Here is a 9,717-nt window from a genome sequence, read left to right as displayed (position 1 = left end):
TGATTGCTTTCCACTCCCCAGTGATATACTACCGTATTACCAATTTTTGGTAAATAATTAAAGTAGAACTTCATCTCATACTATCATGAATTCAATTCCTGGTGGACTAAAGAGACAGATATAAAAATACAAAATGGGGCGCCTGGGTGGCTCAGTCGGTTAAGCAACTGCTTTTGGCTCAGGTCATGATCCTGGAGTCCCGGGATCGAGTCCCACATCGGGCTCCCTGCTCGGCAGGGAGTCTGCTTCTCCCTCTGACCCTCTTCCCTCTCATGCTCTCATTCTCTCTCTCTCAAATAAATAAATAAAATCTTTAAAAAATAAAATAAAAGAGGTAATACCTGTTCAAGTGCTCACAACACAATGTTAGTTATAAAAAAATAATAAAAAAAATAAAAATACAGAATGGTGAAAGTACTAGTGTAAAATATATGTAAGTATTCCCTTTACCCTTTGTTGTTCTTAAACTGTTTTCTTTACATTCGTAGAATGCATATTCCATAAAGGTGGCTAAGTTGGGGACGTTCATTCCATTTATAACACCAATTAAATATGACACTGTTAAATGTAAATGGATTATATTCCCCAACTCAAGATATAGAGTGGCTCTCTGGATAAAAAGACGATGCTGCCTACAAAAGACTCACTTCAGCTTCAGGGACACATATAGACTCAAAGTGAAAGGATGGAAAAAAATATTCCATGCAAACAGAAACTAAAATAGAGAAGGGGTAGTTATAGCATACAAAACAGACTTCAAGTAACAAGAAACAAAAGTCACTATGTAATTATAAAGGGGTAAATTCAACATGACTATATTACAATTGTAAATATACATATACATCCAACATCAGAACACCCACATATATTAAGCAAATACTAACAAATCTGAAGGGAGACATTGAGAGAAATGTAACAACAGTAGGGGACTTGATTGCACTTTCAACAATGGATAGATCATCCAGACAGAACATCAATAAGGAAACACTGGACCTGAACTACGCTTTAGACCAAATGGACCCAACTGATATATACAGAACATTCCATCCAACAGCAGCAAAGTACACATTCCTCTTAAGCATACATAGAAAACTGCCTAGGATAGGTCATATGTTAGACCACAAAATGAGTCTTAGCAAACTTAAAAATGTTGAAATTATGCCAAGAATCTTTTCTAACAGCAATGGTATGAAACTTGAAGTCAGCAACAGGAGGAAACCTGAAAAATTCACAAATATATGAAAATTAAACAACACAGTCCTGAACAACCAATGGGTCAAATGGTGCCTACAAGAGATTCACTCAGATGTAAGGATACGTACAGACTGAAAGAGAAAGGATGGAGAAAAATATTCCATGCAAATAGAAGTGGAAAAAAAAAAAAAACAAAACCAGAGTAGCAATACTTACACCAGACAAAATAGACTTTAAGACAAAGACTGGAACAAGAGACAAAGAACAGTATTACATAATGATAAGCAGATCAATCCAACAAGATGATGTAATGGTTCTAAATGTCTATGCACCCACCATGAGAACAACTAAATACATAAAGCAATTATTAACAGACGTAAAGGGAGAAAATGACAGTAAATTAGTCATTGTAGGGGACTTTAACAACCCACTTACATCAATGGATAGATCATTCAGGCAGAAAAATCAATAAGGAAACAAAATCTTTGGTGTGAAACACAAGCGAAAATGGAAACACAACATACCAGAACTTATGGGATGCTGCAAAAAACAGTGCTAAGAGGGAAGTTTATAGTGTTAAATGCCTACATTAAGATAAAAGAAAGATCTCAAATTAACAACCTAATTTTAAACCTCAAAGAACTAGAAAAGTAACTAAGCCCACAGTTTGCAGAAGGAAGCAAATAACAAAGATCAGAACAAAAATAAACAAAATAGAGACCAGAAAAACAACAGGAAAGATCAGTGAAACTAACAGCTGACTTTTTAAAAAGATAAACAAAATTGATAAATCTTTAGCTAGACTATTTAGGAGAAAAGGGGAGAAGATTCAAATAAACAAAATCAAATTTAAAAAATTACAATTGATACCACAGAAATGCAATGGATTGTGAGAGACTTCTATGAAGAATTATATGTCAGTAAATTGAATAACCTAAATTCCTTGAAACACACAACCTACCAAAACTGAATCATGAAGAAACAGAAAATCTGAACAGACCAATAATGAGTACGGAGATTGAATTGGTAGTAAAAAACCTCCCAACAAACAAAAATCCAGGACCAGATGGTTTCACTAGTGAATTCTACCAAACATTTAAAGAATTAGTGCCAATCCTTCTCAAACTCTTCCAGAAAACTGAAGAGGATGGAGCGCTCCCAAACTCATTTTGAGGCCAGCATCACCCTAATACCAAAGCCAGATAAGAACACAAGGAAAGAAAATTACAGGCCGATATTCCTGATGAATATAGATGCAAAAAAATTCTCAACAAAACACTAGCAAACTGAATTCAGCAGCACATTAGAAGGGTCATACAGCACGATCAAGTGGGATTTATCCCTGGGATGCAAGGATGGCTCAACATATGAAATTAATTAATGTGATATACCACATTAACAAGATGAATGATAAAAATCACATGATCATCTCAGCAAATGCAGAAATAGTATCTGACAAAATTCAACATCCATTCATGATTAAAAAAAAAAAAAAAACCTTAACAAAGTGCATATAGGGATGCCTGGGTGGCACAGTCAGTTAAGGGTCTGCCTTTGGCTCAGGTCATGATCCCAGGGTTCTGGGATCGAGTCCTGCTTCAGGCTCCTTGCTCAGTGGGGAGCCTGTTTCTCCCTCTGCCTGCCGTTCCCCCTGCTTGTGTTGTCTCTCTCTCTCTGTCAAATAAATAAATAAAATCTTAAAAAAAAAAAACCAAAGTGCATATAGAGAGAACGTACTTCAGCATAATAAGGCCATATATGACAAGCCCACATCTAACATCATACTCGATGGTGAAAAAATAAAAGCTTTTCCTCTGTTTTCAGGAATAAGATAAGGGTGTCCACTCTCAGCACTCCTATTCAACATAGTACTAGAAGTCCTAGCCAGAGCAATTAGGCAAGGAAAAGAAATAAAAGGCATTCACATTGGAGAGGAAGAAGTAAAACTATATTTGCTGATGATTGATCTTATAGATAGCAAACCCTAATGATTACACACACACAAAACTTCTAAAACTAATAAATGAAATCAGTAATGTTGCAGGATACAAAAACAATATGCAAAACCCAGTTGTGTTGTTATACACCAATGATGAAGTATCAGAAAGAAAAATTAATAAAGGAATCCCATTTACAATAGTCTAACACAATAAAATGCTTGGGAATAAATTTAACCAAGAAGGTGAAAGACCTGCACACTGATAATTATAAGACATTGATGAAAGAAATGGAGGAAGACACAAATAAATGGAAAGATATTCCATGCTCATGGATTAGAAGAATTAATATTATTAAAATGTCCATACTACACTGAAAGCAATCTACAGATTCAGTGCAATTCTTATCAAAATTCCAATGGCATTTTTCAAAAATTAGAACAAACAATTGTAAAATTTGTATGGAACCACAAAAGACCCAAAAAAGTCAAAACGACTTTGAGAAAGAAGAACAAAGCTGGAAGCATCACACTTTCTGATTTTAAACTATATTACAAAGATATGGTAATCTAAACAATACCGTATTGACATAAAAATACACATAGGAGCACCTGGGTGGCTCAGTCAGTTAAGCATCTGCCTTCGGCTCAGGTCATGATCTCAGGGTCCTGGGATCAAGTCCTGCATCAGACTGATTGCTCAGGGGGAGTCTGCTTCTCTCTCTCTCTCTTTCTAATAAATAAATAAAATATTAAAAACACACACACATAGATCATTGGAACAGAACTGAAAGCTCAGAAATAAACTCACATGTGCATAATCAATGAATTTACAAGAAGACAAGAATATACAATGAAGAAAGGATAGCCTCTTCATTAAATGGTGTTAGGAAAGCTGGACAGCCACATGCAAAAGCATAAAACTGGACCGCTATCATACGCCATACACAAAAATTAGCTCAAAATGGATGAAAGGCTTGAATATAAGACCTGAAACCATAAAACTCCTAGAAGAAAACATGGGGATTAGCTTTTCGGCATTGGTCTTGACAATGATTTTTTTGGATTTGACACCAAAAGCAATGGCAACAAAAGCAAAAATAAACAAATGGGACTACATCAAACTAAAAAAAACTTCTATACAGCACAGGAAACCATCAACAAAATGAAAAGCAATCTATGGAATGGGAGAAAATATTTGTAAGTCATATATCTGATAAGGAGTTAATTCCCAAAATATATAAATAACTCATACAACTCAATAGAAAAAAAAAACAAACAATTGGGGCACCTGGGTGGCTCAGTCGTTAAGCGTCTACCTTCGGCTCAGGTCATGATCCCAGGGTCCTGGGATCGAGCCCCGCATCGGGCTCCCTGCTCGGCGGGAAGCCTGCTTCTCCCTCTCCCACTCCCCCTGCTTGTGTTCCCTCTCTCGCTGTGTCTCTCTGTCAAATAAATAAAATATTTAAAAAAAAACAATCAAATTTAAAAAATGGGCAGAGAACCTGAATAGATAGACATTTTCCCAAAGAAGGCATACAAATGACCAATAGATACATGAAAAGATGCTCAACACCACTAATCATCAGGGAAATGCAAATCAAAACCTCAATGATGTCACCCCACACCTGTGGGGATGGTTATTATAGAAAAGATGAGAGGCAACAAGCTTTGGTGAGGATGTGGAGAAAAGAGAACGCTTGTGCACTGTTGGTGGGAATGTAAACTGGTACAGTCACTGTGGAAAAAACTATGGAGTTTCCTCAAAAAATTAAAAATATTACCATATGATCCAGCAATCCCACTTCTGTGTATAGATGTGGAAGGAAGTGAAATCACAGTGTCTCAGAGAGGATCTGTACCCCCATTCATTGCAGCGTTATTCATAATAGCCAAAGCTTGGAACCAACTTATGTGTCTACTCACAGAGAATGGATAAAGAAATGTTATATATATATAGAAATGTTATATAAGTATATAAAGAAATGTTATCAACATATAAAATTCAAAGAAAAGAAGGAAATCCTGCCGTTTGCAACAACATGGATGGACCTTGAGGGCATTAATGCTAAGTGAAATAAATCAGACAAAGACACATACTGTATGATTTCACTTATAGAATCTATATGTGGAAAATGAAAAAGCTGAACTTGGGGCACCTGTGGTGGTTAAGTCGGTTGGGCTTGATTTCAGCTTGGATCATGATCTCAGGGTCCTGGGATAGGCCCCAAGTTGGGCTCTATGCTTGGTAGCTGGAGGTAGATCCCCAAGCAGACCCTCTCCCTCTCCCTCTGCCCCTCCCCCTGCTTGTTCTCTCTCTCTCTCTCTCTCTCTCTCTCTCAAATAAATAAATCTCAAAAAAATGATATATATAATGAAGTCAGAAGATTCATTTTTCCTCTGGATCACTTAGCACAGAATATGGTAATCGTATATTAAGTAAACACACTAAGGGCCTTCATCTCTGATCAGTATGAATAATGGAGTTCTGGGGCACCTGGGTGGCTCGGTTGGTTAAGCATCCAACTCTTGATCTCGGTTCAGGTCATGATCTCAGGATCATGAGATCCAGCCCCGTGTCAGGCTCCCACTCAGTGGGGAGTCTGCTTGAAATTCTTTCCCTCTGCCCCTCTCCCTCATTCTCTCTCAAATAAATAAATAATTAAAAAATAAAAAGGTTGAACTCATGGAAATAGTAAAATTGTGGTTGCCAGCGCTGAGGGGTGGGAAATGGGGAGATGTTGGTCAAAGTGTACAAACTGCCGGTTATAAGATGAGTAAGTTTTGAGGATCTAATGCACAGCATGGTAACTGTAGTTAACAAAACTATATTACATACTTGAAAATTGCTAAGAAATTAGATCTTAAAGGTTCTCACCAAAAAAACCTCAATTAAATTAAAAAGGTAATTGTGTGAGGTGGGTTACTGTAATTGGTAACTGTGTGATGGATGTGTTAACTAACCGTTTTGTGGTAATCATTTTGCAACATCATTGTCTATTAAATCATGCTGTATACTTTAAACTTACACAATGTTACATGTCAGTTATATCACAATGAAGTCAGGGGAAAAAAGAAGAAAGACAAATTACCAATACAAATATGAAAAAAAATTTAAGTACTTCTTTTTTAAGATTTTATTTATTTATTTGACAGAGAGAGACACAGCGAGAGAAGGAACACAAGCAGGGGGAGTGGGAGAGGGAGAAGCAGACTCCCCACGGAGCAGGGAGCCTGATGAGGGGCTCGATCCTAGGACCCTGGGATCGTGACCTGAACCGAAGGCAGACGCTTAACCGACTGAGCCACCCAGGCGCCCCTAAGTACTTCTTCAAATAAGAATATTAAAAACATTTTAGCCATTTAAAAATGCACAAAGTGGGGTACCTGGGTGGCTCAGTCAGTTAAGTGTCTTGTCTTTGGATTTTGGCTCAGGTCATGGTCTCAGGGTCATGGGATTAAGCCCTGAGTCAGGCTCCATGCTGGGTGTGAGCCTGCTTAAGATTCTCTCTCTCTCTCTCTCCCTCTCCCTCTGCCTCTCCCCACCCCTGCTCTCTCTCTCTCTCTCAAAATAAATAAATAAATAAATAAATAAAAACAAAAATTCCCAAAGGACATGAACAAACAATTCACCATTTAAACTTACAAATGGTCAGCAACAGATGAAAAATTTCAACCTCATTAGTGATCAGAGAAATGTAAAATAATTTGATAACATAATTTTTCTCTTGTCAAATTGCAAAAGCAAAATTTTATAACATTTTTATGACTATGAGTGTGCAGAGAAATATGCCTCATTGATAGAAGTGCAGATTATAAAATTTCCAGACAGCAAATCAGTACTATATGTCAAGAGTCTTAAAAACCTTTTTACTTTTTGGCACAGTAATCCCATTTCTGGAAAACTATGCTAAGAAAATAATTTTTAAAAAACACAATAAAAATTTCTATAAAAAATATTGACTACAGAAGTTAAAATTTTCAGTATTTGAATTGTGTAGAGGGGGATGTTTAAATTAAATAGTAATTATGTAGAAAACTATCCTAGCATGATGTTAAGCATACTCCAAGTTTGTTTTAAAATTCCCTGCAATGGGGCATCTGGGTGGCTCAGTTGGTTAAGCGACTGCCTTTGGCTCAGGTCATGATCCTGGAGTCCTGGGATCGAGTCCCACATCAGGCTCCCTGCTCAGCAGGGAGTCTGCTTCTCCCTCTGACCCTTCCCCCTCTCATGCTCTCTCTCTCTCATTCTCTCTCTCAAATAAATAAATAAAATCTTTTAAAAAAGTAAAAGAAAATTCCATGCAATGCTAGAAAAAAAGAAAGAACTACAGCAAAATCTTCTCAGTAGTTACCACTGGGTGGGTTATTACAGATGGTTTTAATTTCCTTTTCAATATTTTCTAAACTTTCCCAACTTTATACAATGCTGTGGTTGTTTTATAATCAGAAAAATGAAGAAAATTATTCTAAGAGTGTAAGAACTAAAGCTATCCAAACCACCACACAACACAGAACTGTAATAGCTCATGTTACCTCTTAAAGGGAGACGTTTGTTTTAAAAGTGACACAGTTGGTCTCTAAACAAGGTTTCCCAGGCAACCCCTTGTGGTTGCCAATATAGAATGCCACTTCTAGGGGTAGAATCACCCTCTTGGAAGGTTCTGAGGCCTACCCCTCCTTAAAAGAATAATGAACTGTCTGCAGGGATAGGTGTCTGGTTTAAATTCCCTTTACAGAAGTATACACCTGCTGAATGGTTTCACTGCCAGAAGAAAGTTGCTCCCTCCCTTAATAAAAAGTCAGTGAAGCTGAAAGAAATCTTGCTTCTTGGATTTGGGGTGGCAGCTAGAAGATTGGTAAGCATTCTTAAATATGGAGGCACCCAGCCTAAGCCCTGAGTCCACTGTCAGAATTAACCTGAATTTCTGGTGGGGGGGGGGAGGGGAGGGGGAGGAGTCTGGGCTTTTTCTCCTGATTTGAAAAGTCAGAGGGGGGGATGGATGGGATCGCTATCTCAAGTGAAAACTTCCTCTTATCATTTCATAAGTAGTAGTGACTCATTCTGGAAACTCTGTCTTTTTAGTGTTTAGATGAACCAATCAGTAGGGTGTTGAACTAGGTGGTTTGCTCAAGGTTCTCCCTTTAAAACTGCGTTAAGTCTATGCCCTATATATATTCCAGCCCAGACTACATATACAGAATGGTGCTGGAGGGGCTGCGAAAAGACACGTGTCCCAGAGCTTACAATCCAGGAGAAAGGGGAAGGTGTAAAAACATGAAAAATTAAATAGCTCAAGAGTTGGGTGTAAGGGGACACCTGGGTGGCTCAGCCGTTAAGCGTCTGCCTTCGGCTCAGGTCATGATGCCAGCGTCCTGGGATGGAGCCCTGCATCGGGCTCCTTGCTCGGAGGGAAGCCTGCTTCTCCCTCTTCCGCTCCCTCTGCTTGTGTTCCCTCTCTCTCGGTCTCTCTCTGTCAAATAAATAAAGAAAATCTTAAAAAAAAAAAAAAAGAAGAGTTGGGTGTAAGATACAAGGGGAGTGACGCTGTTTAGCTGCCTCGTGGAATAATTACAGAATCTTACATGTATTTAGCCCTGATGTACCAGGTAGCATGCTAAGCAAGCATTTAAAAGGTATTACCTCTTAAATGGGTCTAACAAACCTAGTTTGGCGGGAATAATAATAGGTAGCATTAATTGGTGCTTGATACATGCTAGTGGCTATGCTAAGTGCTTCCCACGGAAGAACTCATTTAATCCTGCAGGTAAGTAATACTAATTATCCTGAGGAACAGAGAGGAAGCTGGTGCACAGAGATGCAAGTGTCTTGCTCAAGATCACAGAGCTGAAGTGGGGAGCTAGGATTCAAACCCAGGCAGAGGAGTTCCAGGGCCCCCACTCTTTTTATGTCTTTTACTTTTTATTGTGGTAACAACACTTAACATAAAATCTATGCACTTCACAAATTTTTACGTGTGCATTATTGTTGACTTGGACGGCAGCTATCTAGAGCTTATTCATCTTTTTTCACTGAACCTTTTTGACTGTTGATTAATAACTCCCAATTTTCTTTTTTTTCTTTTTTTTTTTTTTTAAAGATTTTATTTATTTGAGAGAGAGAGAATGAGAGATAGAGAGCACGAGAGGGAAGAGGGTCAGAGGGAGAAGCAGACTCCCTGCCGAGCAGGGAGCCTGATGTGGGACTCGATCCTGGGACTCCAGGATCATGACCTGAGCCGAAGGCAGTCGCTTAACCAACTGAGCCACCCAGGCGCCCCAATAACTCCCAATTTTCTATCCCCCCTCTAACCCCTGTAACCACCACCCCAATCTTTGATTTTATGAATTTGGCTATTTTAAATACCTCATATAAGTGGAATCATACCTTATGTCCTAAGATCCATCCATGTTGGGTTCCATTTTGAAGAATTATTTTTTTAAGTCAAGTAGCATTCCACTGTATTGTGTACACATTTCTTCCTTCCTTTCTTTCTTTCTTTCTTTCTTTCTTTCTTTCTTTCTTTCTTTCTTTCTTTCTTTCTTTCTTTCTTTCTTTCTTTTTCTTTTTCTTTCTTTCTTTCTTT

At 38.0% G+C, this 9,717-nt stretch overlaps 1 protein-coding gene across 1 annotated transcript in view; it reads left to right on the top strand.

Moving 5' to 3' along the window:
- Positions 1-7,857: 7,857 nt before the first annotated feature.
- Positions 7,858-9,717, top strand: part of TMEM248 (transmembrane protein 248) — a 42,119-nt gene continuing 40,259 nt past the window's right edge. The window contains exon 1 of the mRNA XM_073884249.1: positions 7,858-7,989. The gene's annotated coding sequence lies outside the window, so the exon portion shown is untranslated. The remainder of the gene's footprint in view (positions 7,990-9,717) is intronic.

The sequence above is a fragment of the Callorhinus ursinus genome, unplaced genomic scaffold (genome assembly GCF_003265705.2).
Source record: "Callorhinus ursinus isolate GAN/ISIS: 27379988/994484 unplaced genomic scaffold, GSC_fseal_2.0 scaffold55, whole genome shotgun sequence".
In the NCBI taxonomy this organism is placed as follows: Eukaryota; Metazoa; Chordata; class Mammalia; order Carnivora; family Otariidae; genus Callorhinus; species Callorhinus ursinus.
Note: the sequence above shows the minus strand (reverse complement) of the source record. Positions and strands in the feature narration are given on the sequence as shown.